The following is a 17,939-nucleotide window of genomic DNA, read 5'->3' on the forward strand; positions in this document are numbered from 1 at the left end:
ACCCCAAATATTGCCAATTCTGGACTCGGCGTTACCCCCCCACATCTACATATAAAGTTGCAAACAGCCCCATCTACACCTCTTCAACTATTTCACTGAAAGTCAGACAAATAGACAACTTGAACAATCCCCACCCACCTGCAAACAAACATCCCATAACCCGTTCAAAATACAATTATTTTGTGAGGGCCACGAAGAATCCAGCACGAATTGAAGGATAGAAAGAAATAACATTTATTTACAATAACATATATATACACAACAGCAGCACTCTCCTCTAGCCAGTTCCAAACTGCCCAGCTTTATTTATGGAGGGAATCTGCCAATGATTTCTCCGCCCCCCTCATTGGGGAAGCTCATACTCCCAAAGGATTGTGAGATTGCCATTAGTCCCCAGCCAATGGTAGGCAGGCAGGTTATAACATCTCACCCCTCTAAAGTCCAAGGAATCCACCAAAGTCCCTGGCGAAGGAGGGCGTTGGACTCGTTTTGCCGCAGGCCGGACACCATTTGCACGAGGCGCTGGATCGGGTGGCGAGTAACGAAACGGAGAACGGTGCTTCCTTGATGAACGGTGTAACGGTTGTACATCCACGGCCCGTGGGCCCAAGGATTCCCTCTCTGAGGCGTCCTGTGTCTCCATCTCGGAGTCAGAGTCCGCTGCCTCCGTCATCTCGGTGTCTCTATCTCCACGTAGTTCTGCAACGACCTGCGCAGGCTTTGAGTGCGGCACCAGAGGAAGATTGTGAGGAATACTTTCCACTGTGCCTGGTCTCTGTGGCTGTAGAAATGAGCTCCGGGGGCGGGGAATCTTTGGAAGGGATGGTCTTCTAGACCGAACGTGGTCTACATGCTTGCGCTGGAGACGGCCCTGGGCTTGCATCTGGTAAGAGATAGGGCCCGTTTGGCGAAAGATTATGCCAGGGACCCACTGGGCACCACCAGCAAAATTCCGAACGAACACTCGGTCACCAGGCGCAAACTGCCGAATAGGCCGATGCCGAGAAAAACCATGTCCCTGCCGTTCTTGTGTGCGGCGTAATTTTGCGCCAATGTCCGGGAAACCCATGCTAAGGCGGGTGCGAAGTCTCCGGCCCATTAGGAGCGGGAGCTACCCCAGTCACTGCATGTGGGGTGGTTCTATATGAAAACAAAAAACGAGCCAGTCTCGTGTCCATCGACCCAGAAGACTGCTTCTTTAGGCTCCGTTTGAATGTCTGCACTGCGTGCTCCGCCAACCCATTTGAAGCTGGGTGGTATGGGGCGGTGCGGATATGGCGTATGCCGTTCATCTTCATGAACCTCGCAAACTCCTCACTTGTGAATGGAGTGCCGTTGTCTGTGACCAGCACCTCGGGGAGGCCATGCATCTTCTCGATTGTTGCGCAGGACGTTGTGCCTACCATCTTATGCACCTCTAACCATTTAGACTGGGCATCGATTAATAGAAGGAACATGGATCCTTGAAAAGGGCCGGCGAAATCCGCATGCAAGCGCACCCAAGGCCGCCCTGACCATTCCCAGTGATGTAGGGGCGCGGGCAGCGGATGCTTCTGATGCTCCTGGCAAATGGAGCAATTTTGGGCCACCTTCTCAATGTCGATGTCGAGGCCTAGCCAGCAGACATAACTCCGGGCCAACATTTTCATTTTGGTCACACCCGGATGCCCATTGTGCAAGTCTCTTAGTATCAGCTCCTGTCCTTTTTCCGGGACAATCACACGCGTCCCCCACAAGAGGATACTGTCTTCCACGTTAAATTCTGACAGCTTGGAGAAAATGCCCGCAACTCGCCTGGGAGTTGTCTATGCTGCCCACCATACAGGACTATGTGCCGAACCTTTGACAGGACTGGCTCCGTCTGGGTCCACTCACGGATCTGTTATGCCGTGACAGGCAAGGTGTACATAAAATGTAGGGTTGCAACCACCTCACCGGTCGTGGGGGTCGACATGTGGCTGGTCGATAAAGGCAATCGGCTCAGTGCGTCGGTATTCGCTATCTGGGTTCCTGGTTTGTGCTCCAGAGAATACTCGTAGGCAGCGAGCAACAAAGCCCAGCGCTGGATCCGTGCGGAAGCAATGGGCGGTATTGGCTTATCCTCTTGGAAAAGTCCCAGCAGAGGCTTATGATCAGTCACGATAGTGAAATGGTGGCCATACACGTACTGGTGGAAGCGTTTCACCGCAAAGACCACCGCCAGGCCCTCCTTCTCGATCTGCGCGTACTTCTTTTCCGCTGCAGTCAATGTGTGGGAGGCGAAACCTATCGGCCGCTTGGCCCCGTTCTCCATCTTGTGGGACAGGATGGCTCCAATACCATACGGGGATGCATCACATGTAATGAGCAAAGGCTTTCCAGGATCAGAGTGGGTTAGTAACCCAGATGACGACAATTGTTGTTTTACCCACTGGAAAGCGGTTTATTGCGGCTGACCCCAAACCCAGGCGTGATTCTTCTTTAGCTGAAGGTGCAACGGGGCCAGCGTAGTTGCCAGATTGGGGAGGAACTTCCCGTAATAGTTTACGAGGCCGAGAAAAGAACGAAAATGCGAAGTGTCAATCGGGGCGATGCCTGTTGAATCGCGCGCACCTTCTCTGCGACGGGGTGCAAACCTTCGCGGTCCACCCGATAACCCAGGTAGACTACTTCCTTTGCCTGAAATACGCACTTTGTGCGACGTAAACGGACTCCAACCTCCGAAAAGCGTCTAAGGACAGCCTCCAAATTTTCCAAATGGTCCTGCTCCGACGTCCCTGTAATCAAAACGTCGTCTAAGTAGACAGCGACACGCGGTAAACCTCTCAAAATGCCCTCCATGACTCGTTGAAAAATAGCACAGGCAGAGGATAACCCAAAGGGCAACCATGTATATTCATACAGGCCTCGGTGTGTATTTAAAAAAAAATATATATTTATTAAAGTTTTTTAACACAATTTTTCTCCCTTACAAACAATTACCCCCCCCCCCCTTTAACAGAAAAAAACGAGAAATTGCGCAGAGCAAGATATATACATGGCAAAATGATATATTTACATAGCTTTGTACACTGGCCCTCACCCGTACGTGCCAGTTTCCCCAACCCTTCATGTTGTCTCTTGCTCATCCACCCTCCCAGGCAGTCCCCCCTTCCCCCCCCCCCTCCCAGGACGTCCCCTCCACCCCCACCCGCCCCCCCCCCAAGGTTGCTGCTGCTGCTGACCGACCTTCCTCTAACGCTCCGCGAGATAGTCTAGCAACGGTTGCCACCGCCTGTAGAACCCCTGCGCAGACCCTCTCAAAGCAAACTTAATCCTCTCCAACTTTATGAACCCAGCCATATCATTTATCCAGGCCTCCAGGCTGGGGGGCTTCGCCTCCTTCCACATTAGCAAGATCCTTTGCCGGGCTACTAGGGATGCAAAGGCCAGAATGCCGGCCTCTTTTGCCTCCTGCACTCCCAGTTCGTCCACTACTCCAAATATTGCTAGCCCCCAGCTTGGCTTGACCCGGACTTTCACCACCTGAGATATTGCTCCCGCCACTCCTCTCCAGAACCCCTCCAGTGCCGGGCATGACCAAAACATATGGACATGGTTCGCCGGGCTCCCTGAGCACCTTCCACATCTGTCCTCTACCCCAAAGAACCTACTCAACCTCGCCCCCGTCAAGTGCGCTCTGTGGACAACCTTAAATTGTATCAGGCTGAGCCTGGCACATGAGGAGGAGGAATTAACCCTACCTAGGGCATCAGTCCACAGACCTTCCTCGATCTCCTCCCCCAGCTCCTCCTCCCATTTACCCTTCAACTCTTCTACCAGAGCTTCCCCCTCTTCTTTCAACTCCTGGTGTATTTCCGACACCTTGCCCTCCCCGACCCATACATCCGAGATCACCCTATCTTGAACTTGCCTCGGTGTGTATTAATCATTACATATGGACGGGAGGCAGGGTCCAGCTCTAATTTTGTGAACAAGAGTCCGCCTGCAAGCTTTGCGTAGAGATCCTCTATGCAAGGCATTGGGTAGCGTTTGAGCCTGGAAGCCTTATTCACTGTAAGTTTGTAGTTGCCGCACAAGCGAACTGTGGCATCTGTCTTCATTACAGGTACAATTGGTGCTGCCCAGTCAGCGAAACGGACGGGCCTGATAATACCTAAAGTCTCCAAATGAGTGAGCTCCTGGTTCGACTTGGATACGGGCTACGGCCCCTTTTATTTTCCCCAAACTGTGCTGGAATCCATCTGGGTACCTTCCTAGCACCTCAGTCAACCATCCAGAAACTGTTTGGAGGATGTGCTGCCACTGCAGCCGCAAATAGCGCAACCAGTCCCGACCCAACAGGCTAGGCCCGTGGCTGCGCACCACGATAAGAGGAAAACGACCGTCCGGCGTCCATAAACAACAGAGGTCATTGAAGCTCCTGCAATGTTCAATGGTTCCCCCGTATAGGTGGCCAACCTGGCCTGTGTGTCGGTTAATGTAAGGGTCTGTATACCCTATTTGATGCGGTCGAATGTCCTCTGGGCGATCACGGAGACTGCTGCGCCAGTGTCCAACTCTATCTCAAGCGGGTGACCATTGACCTATACTGTCACCTTAATGGGAGCCACACGGGGAGCTGCCACACTGCACCTGCAGGCAGTCGCCCTCCGTCTCCACGTCCTAGGGAGTAGTCGCTGCAGGTTCATCCAAATGGAAGGTACGGCCCCTGGACCGGCCCCAGTTTCTGTCGGAACGACGGCTCCTCTGCGCCCCCAGGACCGGCGTCCGCGACGGGGTCGGTGCCCACAAGTCTGACACGGACATGGCTCCTCATCCATTGGTTCTGGAGAAGGCTCTCTTCTGGGAGGAATGTCCGACAGCCACTGGTGTCGATCTGGACGTCGCCTCGCCCAAGGTACCGCAGGGGTTCGGGGGGACGCTTTCGGATGGAAGGGGTTGCACCCCAAGGCGTGCACCTCCATTCCCTGTAGCTCCTGCACTCCCCGCTCTGCGCTCTCTCGGGCCAATACTATTTGAATGGCCTGTTGAAAAGTCAACGTTGGCTCAGCTAACAACTTTCTCTGGGTGGCCGCATTGTTAATACCACAAACCAAGTGGTTGCGTAACATTTCTGACAAGGTCTCACCATAGTCACAGTACTCCGCAATCCTGCGTAGCCTGGATAGAAAGTCGGCAAGGGATTCTCCTGGGGTCCTCTCAGCAGTATTAAATGCTGGACGATCGTGGACAGGGTTGGGTTAAAATGTTGCCTCACTAAGTTCACAAGTTCATCAAACGTTTTGGTGTCCGGCGCAACTGGGTACGTAAGGTTCCTAATCACCCCAAACGTATGCGGACCGCAGGCGGTGAGCAATATGACCACCTGGCACTCGTTTTCGGTGATGTTGTTTGCCTGGAAATAGTAACGCATCTGTTGTGCGTACTGGTTCCAGCTTTCCAGCGCAGCGTCAAAAACATCCAAACGTCCATACAGAGGCATGGTGTAATAGAAAACAACTTCCAACCTGTATCCAATAAAAACCCAGGGAGGTGGCTTCAGCAGTGTAGACAGCTATTCACTTTAACCCTCGTCGCCAGTTTTGTGAGGGCCACGAAGAATACAGCACGAGTTGAAGGATAGAAAGAAATAACATTTATTTACAATAACATATATATACAACAGCAGCAGCAACACCCTTGCTGCTCACTCTACTCTAGCCAGTTCCAAACTGGCCAGCTTTATTTATGCAGGGAATCTGCCAATGATTTCTCCGTCCTCCTCATTGGGGAAGCTCATACTCCCAAAGGACTGTGGGATTGCCATTAGTCCCCAGACTATGGTAAGCAGGCAGGTTATAACAAATTATTTTGACCCCAGCCCATTTCTTGAAATGAACGCCTCAATTGTCTCTCATGTCTCGAAGTAGTGGTCCTTATTCTCATAAGTCATTCAAAGACCTGCGGGGTAACTCACGCCAAAGCAAACTTTAATTTGGTACAGTGCTGCCTTGGCCTTGTTAAAAGCTGCATGTTTCCTAGCCAGCTCTGTACTAACATACTGGTATAGTCTCACCTCGTGGCCTTCCCATCTGCTACTCCGATGCTCCTTTGCCCACCGTAATATTCTCTTTTTATCTTGGTAGCTGCGGAATTGCACAACAAACGCACGAGGTGACTCCCCAGCAGGAGGCCTCTGCCTCAGCGACCTGTGGGCTTGATCCTGCTTGGGGATGGACGGGGAGGTGGGGGGGGGGGGGGGTTGTGGCTGGGGGGGCTGCCATTTCCCCCTCCCCACCATCTTCCAGAGTAACTGCGCCACAAATATTGTCAGGAGCGGTTCCTCCAGCCCCTCCGACAACCCTCAGATGTTGCCCGCTTGACCGATACTCAAGGTCGTCCAACCTGGCCCTCAAGCTCTTGTTGTCAGTCACCTCCTTTGCCATTTCCACTCTCAAAGAAACGATCTGGTCACTCTGCCTCGACAGAGCAACCCCTTCCTCCTGTAGCTCCGTGCCCCGCTGTTTCACCACACGCCCACCTTAGCTACCATAGTCGGATCGAGGAGACCACTGCCTCGATCGCCTTCTCGAGATCTCCTAAGACCTCTCACCGCAGTTTCTGTAGTTCTACAGCCAAAATTTCCATGGTTAGGTGAGTGTCCCTGGCACTGTAATTGCCTCTGCCATTTTCTTTTCCTCTGATGCACACAAAGCCTCCACTTTCTAAGCCATTTCCTCCATCTTGTCTGGTTTGCCCGCATTTGCAGAATCCTACTAACTGTCCTAGCTTGAGAAGATTCACACCTCGATTACCTGTGATTATCGCTCACTCCACTTACACTGTTTGTTCCTGTAAAGACCCACATTCCAACCACTCTTCACATTCAAATCTGTAATTATCTTACAATTCTGTCTCTCCCATATATTCTGTGATTATGAACCTGCCTCCACTTCACCTGATGAAGGAGCAGCACTCCGAGTGCTTGTGATTTCAAATAAACCTGTTGGACTTTAACATGGTGTTGTGAGACTTCTTACTGTTCCCACCCTAGCTCAGTGCCGGCTTCTCCACATCTTAAATAAACTGAGTAAAGATTTGTGATCTGTGAAAGCAGTGAACGGATGCCTGTAGGCATCTTGGTCAAACTTTTGGTCAAACTCTTTTCACCCCACAAACCACGGCCAGCCCCATGTTCTTCTCAGCATCGGCAAGTGTCCATGACGTGAATGTAGTGGGGTGTACCGATCCGTCGTTCATTTGGTGTGCAGCCCCAACCCTGTAGGCAAAATCATCGCATACAAACAAAGAACAAAGAAAAGTACAGCACAGGAACAGGTCCTTCGACCCTCCAAGCCCGTGCCGACCATGCTGCTCGCCTAAACTAAAATCTTCTACACTTCCGGGTTCCATATCCCTCTGTTCCCATCCTATTCATGTATTTGTCAAGATGCCCCTTAAACGTCACTATCGTCCCTGCTTCCACCACCACCTCCGGCAGTGAGTTCCAGGCACCAACTACCCTCTGTGTAAAAAACTTACCTCGTACATCTCCTCTAAACCTTGCCCCTCGCACCTTAATCCTATGCCCTGTGGTAATTGACCCCTGTACCCTGGGAAAAAGTTTCTGACTATCCACTCTATGTCCCTCATAATTTTGTAGACCTCTATCTGGTCACCCCTCAACCTCCTTCGTTCCAGTGAGAACAAACCAAGTTTATTCAACCTCTCCTCATAGCTAATGCCCTCCATACCAGGCAACATCCTGGTAAATCTCTTCTGCACCCTCTCTAAAGCCTCCACATCCTTCTGGTAGTGTGGCGACCAGAATTGAACACTATACTCCAAATGTGGCCTAACTAAGGTTCTATACAGCTGCAACATGACTTGCCAATTTTTATACTGGCCAATGAAGGCAAGCATGCCGTATGCCTTCTTGACTACCTTCTCCACCTGTGTTGCCCCTTTCAATTACATTGGTGTTGCTTAAACTGTATTAAGCAAGCTGGTTATTTCATGTCAGTGACGGGCAACCTGGGCTAGTAAACTGGCTGCATGAGTGGACCCTCCTTCATCTCAATGGGCCATAAGATTGAAATCAGGACTGTTCACTAACCATGACCCTATGAATAAGATTCCATGCATTTATATAAATGCCAAAAATTTCATAACAAGTTATAGAAAATGCTTAATCATTTCTACATTAAGAGAACTAATCATTCATATATTAATAGAACTATCATCAACTTCAAATGGTAAAAATAAAATAAATATTTACACTTTGGCATGCACAATTCTTGCAGTCAATGTTGTGCGCAATCAGCACGCACCTCACTTCACTTGCCCTTGCTTTACTGTAAATATCACTTTAGTCACACTGGTAGGAAAATAATTATGTGGAAGGAACTCGGTGGAATGTAGCAATGGTCAACAAAATGTCCTGTAGGCCACACTCAGAACCCAGATGGACCACAAGTGGCTCCCCAGGCTGCAGGTTGCCCACCACTGTTTCAAGTATTATAAGCTGTTCACTCTGTGATTAACAAGTGTTGCTAATTGTGTTTCTCTTTATTTGGCTCTGAAGATGGCGGCCAATATGGTCGCCTTCTTAAATTCTAATTACGTTTTGCTCTAGAGTCGCCACGTATCTCTCGATACCGCCACAAGGTTCAAAACCGAATACTGATCAAAGACTCGATACACCAGTTAGTAAGTTCAAACTCAATGCTCATTTATTTACACACACAGTCAAATATACTCATGCACAAAACTCTACAGACTAAACGATCACTACTGCTAAAGCCTATACTTAGCTTCAGGCGCCCACTCAGTCAGAGGAACAATGGCTGTTGTTCGGTTCTGAGGCTGCTGGGGTTGAACTGGTATGGAATAACAGCTAAGAGCGTCTGTCTGGTAGCGTGTATTGACTTACTTGTTCTGATGCAGCTTTGGCAGGTCTCTCCTTGGTGAGAGCCAGAGCCAAGAGAGCGATTCTCTCTTGGGGGTTCCTTCTTATACCCAAAGGGGGCTTCGTGCGCTTTTGGACGGGCCTTGAACTTGGCCCCAATTAATTGGGCCGTTTCTCAATCGTTCCTCTCGATTTCCTCCAATAAAGGGATGGGTGCCCTGATGGCTGGCGTGTCCTAGATGGCCGTTGCCTGCTTTGTTCTAGTCTCCTCTGGCGTCAGGGTGTCTGCCTTGGTATCGTTTACTTAAATGTTACTCTTTTGTCCCCGGGGATGGCTCATTAGTATGGTAATGGTTTTGCAGTTTCGGTCTTGTCTGGGAGCTGCGGCCCCAATCAACAGACAAACCCTGCACCTGCTTGCTTTCTCAGTATTGTCCATTTTCCCTGCAATCTTTGCAAAGTGTACATTTTGTAATCGGGAAGTGGCCATCCCAGATGGCTACACTCTCTCTTTGTGATCCTCAACGCGAAGCGTGAAGGATCACATTACTGCGTCGTCTTCGTTCTCTGACCAAGCGGGGCACCCATAAGCACTTCACGGGCTCTACACTGCCCTATCCTATGAAACACAATTTTTTTACCTAAAATCATTTTACTTACATACATCAGTATAAAACTCTACGGGGCACTATGACATTCAGGCATGCATTACAAAATAAAAGAACTGGAACCTCTAACTATCCTACATAAACTATCCTCACTCAAACAATCAACAATTATTCTACAACATTTCAAATAGTAGCAACACACGTTTCTCTGGCTTGGCAGTCAAGCACAGAGGTTTACATTTCTTTATTGAATAAAACACATGAAGAGAAGCGGATGCACTTTAATTCACTCAAGGGGTTGGGGGGTGTGGTGAAGTCCGAAAACAGGGGACCTAAACGTGTATACCGGGGTGCGAGAACGGTAGGCTCTCCTTCGCCATTTTCTGAGTCTTAAGTGTCTGCACGACACTGCAGAGTATAGCCAGTACTAAGAGTGATTCTACTATGTATGATAGTGAATACCAGGTTATGAACTTGTCACACCAGGTCGGGGTGTCGTTTACTATCTCGGGGTTAACTATCTCGGGGTTAACTATCTCGGGGTTAACTATCTCGGGGTACGGTGTACGGTAGGGGTGGGAATCATTCACGGCCTGTGTGGTAGGGGTCAGGGGGTAGCGTCCGCACCCAACTGAAGGGATCCTGCTGAGATCCAGGTGAACATGAAGGTTGTCTTCATCTTTTCCATCTTTCTGTCTTCTTCTTTTTCTTCCTCTGGGGTTCCTGAGGTTCCGGTGTTCTATGGACACAAGCATAATATCTGTTATTATCTTGCTTAAGATCTTGTATGTCTGTCTGTGCCTTAATGCCAATTACCCATTATGATTGGTCACCATCTGTGACTCCCTCATTTTTAAAAAAAACCAAATATTTGGGACAAGGCATCCGAGAAAAATACTGACATAGTGCGAGCTGTCTCGCAGCCTGTGTGATCTACCATCCTAGTGTTTGAGGATGTAAATGGCATATGGAAGCAACCTAAGGGTCGCCAAAAACAAACAAAAGAATTTTGAACTTAACGAGCCAAAATGGGGTGCATATGGGCCACGGCGGGTAAGAAATGAGTGGAATCCCCGGGTAGGACGGTGACCAGTGCCGTATGTGCTCTACCTTAGCGAAGCTGACCAGAGTGGGGTCCTCAGGCAGGGCGGGGACCAGCGCCATTTCTCCACTGCCTGAGCACCCGGCATGAATGGGTAAGAATGTGGTCGTCGTGGGGGCTGCCTCTCGCGATCGAATCAGGAGAGTAGCTGTGAGTGGTGTCGGATGACAAACTAGTTCCTCTGAATGGTTGTCTGTCGACAAACTAGTTCCTCTGAACGGTTGGCTGTGGATAAACTTGTTCCATTAACAGTCATTGGGTGTCAAAATGGTGGTGGCGTGGGGCCATGAAAAACTTTCAATTTCATAAACAACATTTAACATGTACATTAAACGAACAAACGTACAACAAACATGGTGCAGGTTCCATCAGAAAGGACACCATATCTCTCCATCGGTTCCTTTTTTGCATCATCTGGACACCTCATTGCTCAGTAGCGAACAGGGTCGCAAAGGGATTCGTTTGATGGGAGTCAGACTGTATGTCATCATCTTCTCCCAGCTGTCATACTCTTGACTGGAGTAGTTTGGCTAAAGCTGCTTGGGGTGAATTAGGGTCCATCTCATCATTCCGGATGAACCTGAACGAATTGTCATGGTGCCAGAATCGTGTGTCGATTCTGCTAGGTTGTAATCCGTAACTGTTGGGCGGTGGGTCTGGTTCAGGGGCTTTGATGTATGTGATTTCGAAGGGGTCGCTGGAATCATGCTCGGATTCACTGGGAGTGGGGCCCATTATAACGTGGTATGCTGTGGCTGTCGTCATTGCTGTCGCTATCACTGTCGCTGTTGCAGCTGGTTGAAGAAAGGGAGAGGCGGAGTCGTGCCTCTGGGGGTGGAGTTGAAGATGTGTCTGAGGACGGGCTGCACTGGCTGGGGGAGGGTAGGAATAAGTCACCTGTGTGCGGGGCGTGCTCGTCTGCTGCTGCGAGCAAGATGTGGTGTGAATGGTTGTTCTGCGAGCCATAAGCCTTAAGCTGGTTTATGTGAAATGATGCAGACTTGTCATTGGGATATGTGATCTTGTATACAGAGGGTCTTACTTTGTCCGTAATGGAGTACGGTCCGGAAAATTGGGGGGAAAGGAATGAACTGGGGTTGCATTGGGAAAGCATCACTTGCTGCCCTACTACAAACTCGGTGGCGTGTACCTTTTTGTCGAAACAAGCCTTGCTTTGTTTCCTCCTGGTCCCAAGTCTCACAGCTGCTGCGAGTTGGTCTGCCTTTATATTCTCAAGTAACTGCTGTACAGCATTTTCATGCATGAGGGCGGTGACTGCGGGGCTGGCCAAATCCAGTCCTAATAAATACTCTGTCCCTTTCATGGGCGTCCGGTCATGAGGGTGTGGGGGGTGTATCCTGTGGACGTGGATAGTGTTTCTTAGGAACATTAAAGCAAATGGGAGAACTGAATCCCAGGTGTTGTTGTTCTGTTGTACCATTTTCCTGAGAGTGGCTTTTAAAGTCCTATTCACCCTCTCTACAATGCCGCTTGACTGGGTGTGGTAGGCTATGTGAAATTTTTGCCTGATTCCAAAAATTGTGAGGACCTTTTTCATGACTCGTCCTGTAAAATGGGAGCCTTGATCGGACTCTATACTACGTGGAAGGCCCCATCTTGTAAAAATGTGCTGTGTAAGTATTTTAGCTGTTGTCTTGGCCGTATTCGTTCTCGATGGAAAAGCTTCCACCCATTTTGTGAAGGTGCCAATGACCACCAATGCATCAATGTAAATGCATGTAGGCTAGCTAGACACTAGAGGGAGCACCAGAAACATCACACACACACACTCAGCCAATAGATCAGTTAGATAGGAGACGACCAATGGACATTCACGATACACAAGGAGGTGACACGACCACAAGGAGGCATTACACCAACCCATGTATAAAGGACACCACACACATGATCTGTCTCTTTCCAGTGGAGACAGTCAGTGAGTACAGACACAGGATTGATTCAATATTACACCCACCACGTGGATTGCAGCAGCTGGTTAGTCAGTCTGGGTAGCTAGTAGGATTAGCAGTAGTGTCGAACCCGAGTAATAGTAGTGTAAATAGTTTAATAAACGTGTTGAAGTTATCTCCACGTCTGAACCTTCCTTTGTCAAGTGCACCACAAGGAAGCCGCTTATGTTACACCTACAACATAACAAATCAACATACTTGTAACCATTTCTGCAGGGGGGGGGGTAGGGGTCCTATGTAGTCTATCTGTAAATTCGTCCAGGGGCCATTAACGGGGGAGGTGTGACTAAGCTGGGCCTTTCATGCATATCTGTCCGGACTGTTCTGGGCACAGATCAAGCAGTTTTCAATGTAGTGAGTAACATTGGCTTTTAAACCAGGCCACCAGCAGAGTGGTCTGAGGTGGGTTAGGGTGGGTTCAATGCCTTGGTGTCCATGATTGTCATGGAACTGACAAATAATCTGGTTCCTGTCCTGACTGGGAACTACATAAATGCCTTCTTTCAAAATCACACCGTCATGGTTGGTGATTGCTTTAAACTTGTCATATGGGGCTGGGAAGCTTCCTTTAAAAAATTCCCTGAGTTTTTCATCTTCCTTCTGGGCCTTTGCTAGATCCTGAATGTTGGTCTGTGAGACCTGAACTGCGTGTACTGGGGTGCTCTCGGGGGCGTTCCAAAAAGAACCATTACTGGAACCTGCCTTCGCTAGGGCGTCTGCTTTAATGTTACTGGGGGGGAAATACGGTGATGACTGCGAACCTTAATTGTGCCATATTTCCTATTTTGAGCTGTCTCTAGGATATGTCGGAGTAATGAGGCTGAGCATAGGGGCTTTCCGTCTGTGGAAACGAATCCTCTAGTTTCCCACAGGGATAGGAATTCCGTTAAGCTATTACAGACATATAAGCTGTCCGAATAGATGCCTGCTGGGGTCGGAAATGAGTCAGAGTGGTCTACAATGCAAGCTATGGCTGCCAGTTCTGCTGCCTGTGAGCCTAGATGTCCTGGCTACTTTAGTAAAATCTCATCTAGGGCGCCTCCCTCTACATAAATGCCGCAACCGGTAATTTTCTCTCCGTTCAAAACTGTGGAGGAGCCATCCATATACATTTTCAGGGGTGCGCACGTGCCTGTGGGCTGGGGTCTCTGGGGTGTATTATCTGCTTTCCTGGGAGCTGTCTTAGGTATAAATGGGCCTGTGTTCTGTTTTGTGGTGACGATCTCACACTCATGTGGGGTACCTGCATATTGCAAATTATCGGCTAGGAAAGTGTGGGTCTTGGTTCTTTTGACTGTAATGTCCCGTCCCTGTAAAAGAAGGGTCCAACGGGCTGTGCGGATTTGGCTGACTGGGCCATCTTTAAGTCGACCGTCTAATAATAGCTGTGTTGGTGTGTGTTCAGTGGGAAAGGTGATGGGGTTGAGTCCTGTAATGCAGGCGAAGTACTGTGCTGCCCAAAGAACTGCGAGCAGGTGCCTTTCGCAGGCAGAAAACCCTTGCTCGACAGGATCTAACACGTGTGAGGCGTACGCCATGGGGCGTAATTGGTCATGGCGTTCCTGGAGGAGCACGGCCGAAAGGGTTCGGTCGGTGCTTGCAACTTCAATTGCGTACGGGGAAAGTGGATCTGGGACCTGTAATGCGGGGGCTGTGCTGAGGGCTCTTTTAAAAGCATCCACGGCATCCGTGTGCTGTGGAAGCCATTCCCAAGGTGCCTGCTTCTTGAGAAGGTCGGATGGGGCGCTGCTTTTGTGGCGAAACCATCAATATGGTTTTGGCAGTAGCCAACCAGTCCTAAAAATGACCGGAGGGCTGTTACGTTATGGGGAAGGGGCAATTTGACGATCGAGTCAATTCTCTTTTGCTCGATCTCGCGTTTACCATGTGTGATTACTGTACCCAAGTAAATCACTTTTTCTTGCAAAATCTGGGCTTTCTTAGGGTTGACTTTACATCCCATCTGTTTTAGGAGTACTAGGAGTTCGGTGAGAAGCAAAATGTGCTCTCCCTTTGTGTCTGTCTGTAGTAGCAAGTCATCTACATGCTGGACCAGACAATCGGGGTGGGAAAATTTTGCTAGTCCATTTGCCATCTGTCAGTGGAAAATGGAGGGGGAGTTGTGGAAGCCTTGTGGAAGGCACGTCCACGTATATTGTTGTCCCTGAATGTAAAGGCGAATTTGTACTGGCACGCTTTATCCAAAGGAATGGGCCAAAAGCCGTTGCTAATGTCCAAAACCGAAAAAGAATTTGACTGGAGTCCCTGTTTGAGCATGATCTCGGGACTCATGGCTACGCTGGGGGCTGCTACTGGGGTTACTTTATTCAGTTCCCGGTAATCAATGGTCAGTCGCCATGATCCATCAGGTTTTCTGACGGGCCAAATCGGTACGTTGTTTGTGGAGGCTACTGATCTGAGTACGCCTTGATCAAGCAAACTCTCTATTACCTTTGAGATTTCTCCCTCTACCTCTTGGGGAAAAGCAGACTGCTTTTGGGGTCTGGGGCCGGGAGCTGTAATGTTTATCAAGCCAGCTATTTTGCCACAGTCGTGCTTGTGCTGTGCAAATGCTGCTTTGTGTTGCTGCAGGACTTCCTTAACCTGTTTGTCCTGATTAATGGCTCGAGGGTCGAACCAGAAGTCTTCTACTGAGCTAATCCTGTTTTCATAGTCTCCAACTGTGAGCGTGACGGGGGCTCGTGCTGCCTTTGCCATTCTCCATACACATTTATTAACTGGATCAAAAGAGAGGTTGTGGGAGCTCATAAAAGCGATTCCTAGGATGTGTTCAGCTGTCTGGGGTAGATCGACCAAAACTACGGGGTGTTTAGTTGTAATGTTCCCTATTTGTATTGCTACAGGGACTGTGATGTGTCCTTGTTGTAAATGACCTGTAAAGCTGCTGAGTGTGATGGTGTCTGTTGTGGGCCACGTGTCTCGCTGAAACATCGTGGAAGAATTGAGTGTGGTGCGGGACCCTCCTGTGTCCCAAAGAAATTCTACGGGTTGTCCCCGGACTTGTCCCAAAGGGTGTCGCAGACCCAAGTTGGGGAGCCCGAACACCATCAGTCGGTGCCGTTCATGTCTATGTTCTCTGAACGGGTGCTAACGTTATTGAAGGAATTCCTACTATTATTAGGTTACCAGCAGCACTTTGCGATTACTGGAACTCAGTAGAAATTTAAGTTAAAACTTCTGAGGTGCCAATAGGAATTGTTTTATTTGTCTTCTATTGATTACAATTGATAGTCATTTAAAAGGCAATTTGTAGACAATTTGAAGCTTTCAGAGAATCAAAGACATTATCTTCTTGCTTACGCAGACAGCTCGAAAGTCATTTAAAAGGTCAAAGTCTGGAAATGAAATATGTAAAAGAGAGAGAGAGAAAGAACTAAACTAAAACTAAACTCCAACATAAATAAAACACAAAACTAAAACACACTCCCTAACACAAAACACTAAAACAAAACACTCCAAAATGGTGGGGCGAAACTTTTTCAGTTATACCCTTTCATATCTGTCTTAAGTCATCTAATCACACCCCAATATAATCCTAATTGGTTTGGGTTAGACTCAAACACATTTGATTTGATGGCAATCCGTCCATCTTCAATGTGCAACATTAGTTTTAATTGTTTCATGTCTGAATACTTGTGCATGTTATGGAATGTGATATTCTGCATCTTTACCAGCAAAAACTGGTCTTCTGCTGACTTAGCTGTTATCTGCATTGTGAACAATGGTGCCTTCATGTTGCTATGGTGCCTGCTTCGTCCTTGATCTGATTACTGGTACAGCTCATTTCTTAATGTCAAACTGTTTTTGAAAATTTCTTAGTGAAAATGTTGTTTTTATCTCCAATTAGTTTATGCATGTGTCAGGCTTTTTGCGCCTCTGTTGAAGCTATTGTTTTGTCATGACCTGAGGTTATGGATGCTGAAATTCTCATTTTAAATGGGTATTTAAAACTGGGGCTTAATATTTATGCTTAAACAGCTATCTTTTACCTATACTAGTTGTATTAGAAATACCTGGCTTCTACAGTCGGCCCTTTGATAAGTTGAAAGATTAAGTGAGATATATCAGAATAAGATAAAAGACAGCATTAATGCGATAGGATAGGTAAAAGCGCAAAGAATAACTCATTCATATTGTCATTGCAGTTTTAAACAATAGAATGGACACTTAGCATTGCAACAGGCATTTCAAAATAATTATTATAATTAATAAATTAATCAAATTTGATCCTACTGATTCAGTATTAATAAATTATACAATATGTTTATAATACAGTCAAATAGTTGATTGATCAGTAACATTTCAATAATAGTATTTCAGCTCAAATTCATCAATTGGGGGTGCAGTTGGGTTAGTTTGAATCATTCTGATAGCTGGTCCCCTGCGTTTAGCGAATAGTTCTTTGATGCACTTAGCACATTGGTATGTTATGTAAATGATGAATACAGCTACACAGGAGAATAGGATTATTCTTATTGTGGACATTCCAGTGTGTCCAAGCCACTCGCAAATTTTATCCCAGAGAGAGGTAAATTGGGGTGGATCAAGTTTTTTGATTTCTTTTTGGATATGTAATGCCAAATCTTTAACTTCTTTAGAGTTATCGGGAATGAAAGTGCAACATTCTGCACCAATCAGGGCGCAGGTGCCACCTTTTTCAGCTAGCACATAGTCAAGTGCCATTTGGTTTTGTAATACGACGGTTCGAATTGCTCGCATTTCGTCAGAAATTTTATCTAGGGCAGTGGCGGTGTAATCGGCTACGTTTTGTAAGATGGTTGTTATTTTATTTAATTAATTCTCCATCCTCATTTCCCAATAGAAAGGAATCATTCTAGCATAAATTGCATCTTTTAAAGTAATGGAACGTTTATTTCTTCGAGCAGCTGCTTCTGAAACATGAGGGAGATTAGTCACATGATGAATGGCCGGTACGATGTATCCTAAATAGCAAGATCCTGACCAGGATCTTGGGAGCCAGGGATATGCTTTATTATCACAAATAAAATAAGTTCCATTATAAGCAGAATATAAGTAAATATATTCTAAGAACCATCAGTTTTCGAATGTTTTATATGCCTGTTATCCTTGAGGACCGCAGAACTCTTTGTAAGCGATCGTTGGTACATTTATAAGCTGTGTTAACATCTACATAATTAGTACAAACACTATTACCCATTTGTATCCCTTTAGGTTTCTTGCTGATGAGGCAAATTGATCCTTTTTGTTTACTATTAGTTGGGAGGTTAAGATGTTGAGGTTTTTTTGTCAAGGTTATATTTAAGTTGGTGCCATCCTGAAAAGGTATTTAGTGGATAGCCTGCAGATTTCCATAAATTAATAGATTTTTGAATGTGAATCTGGTACAA

At 47.5% G+C, this 17,939-nt stretch overlaps 1 long non-coding RNA gene across 1 annotated transcript in view; it reads right to left on the reverse strand.

Annotated features, from left to right (window-relative positions):
* Positions 1-8,671: 8,671 nt before the first annotated feature.
* Positions 8,672-17,939, reverse strand: part of LOC140408779 (uncharacterized) — a 77,784-nt gene continuing 68,516 nt past the window's right edge. The window contains exon 2 of the long non-coding RNA XR_011940198.1: positions 8,672-10,216. This is a non-coding gene — a long non-coding RNA (uncharacterized lncRNA). The remainder of the gene's footprint in view (positions 10,217-17,939) is intronic.

This window comes from Scyliorhinus torazame, chromosome 3 (assembly GCF_047496885.1).
Source record: "Scyliorhinus torazame isolate Kashiwa2021f chromosome 3, sScyTor2.1, whole genome shotgun sequence".
Taxonomy (NCBI): domain Eukaryota; kingdom Metazoa; phylum Chordata; class Chondrichthyes; order Carcharhiniformes; family Scyliorhinidae; genus Scyliorhinus; species Scyliorhinus torazame.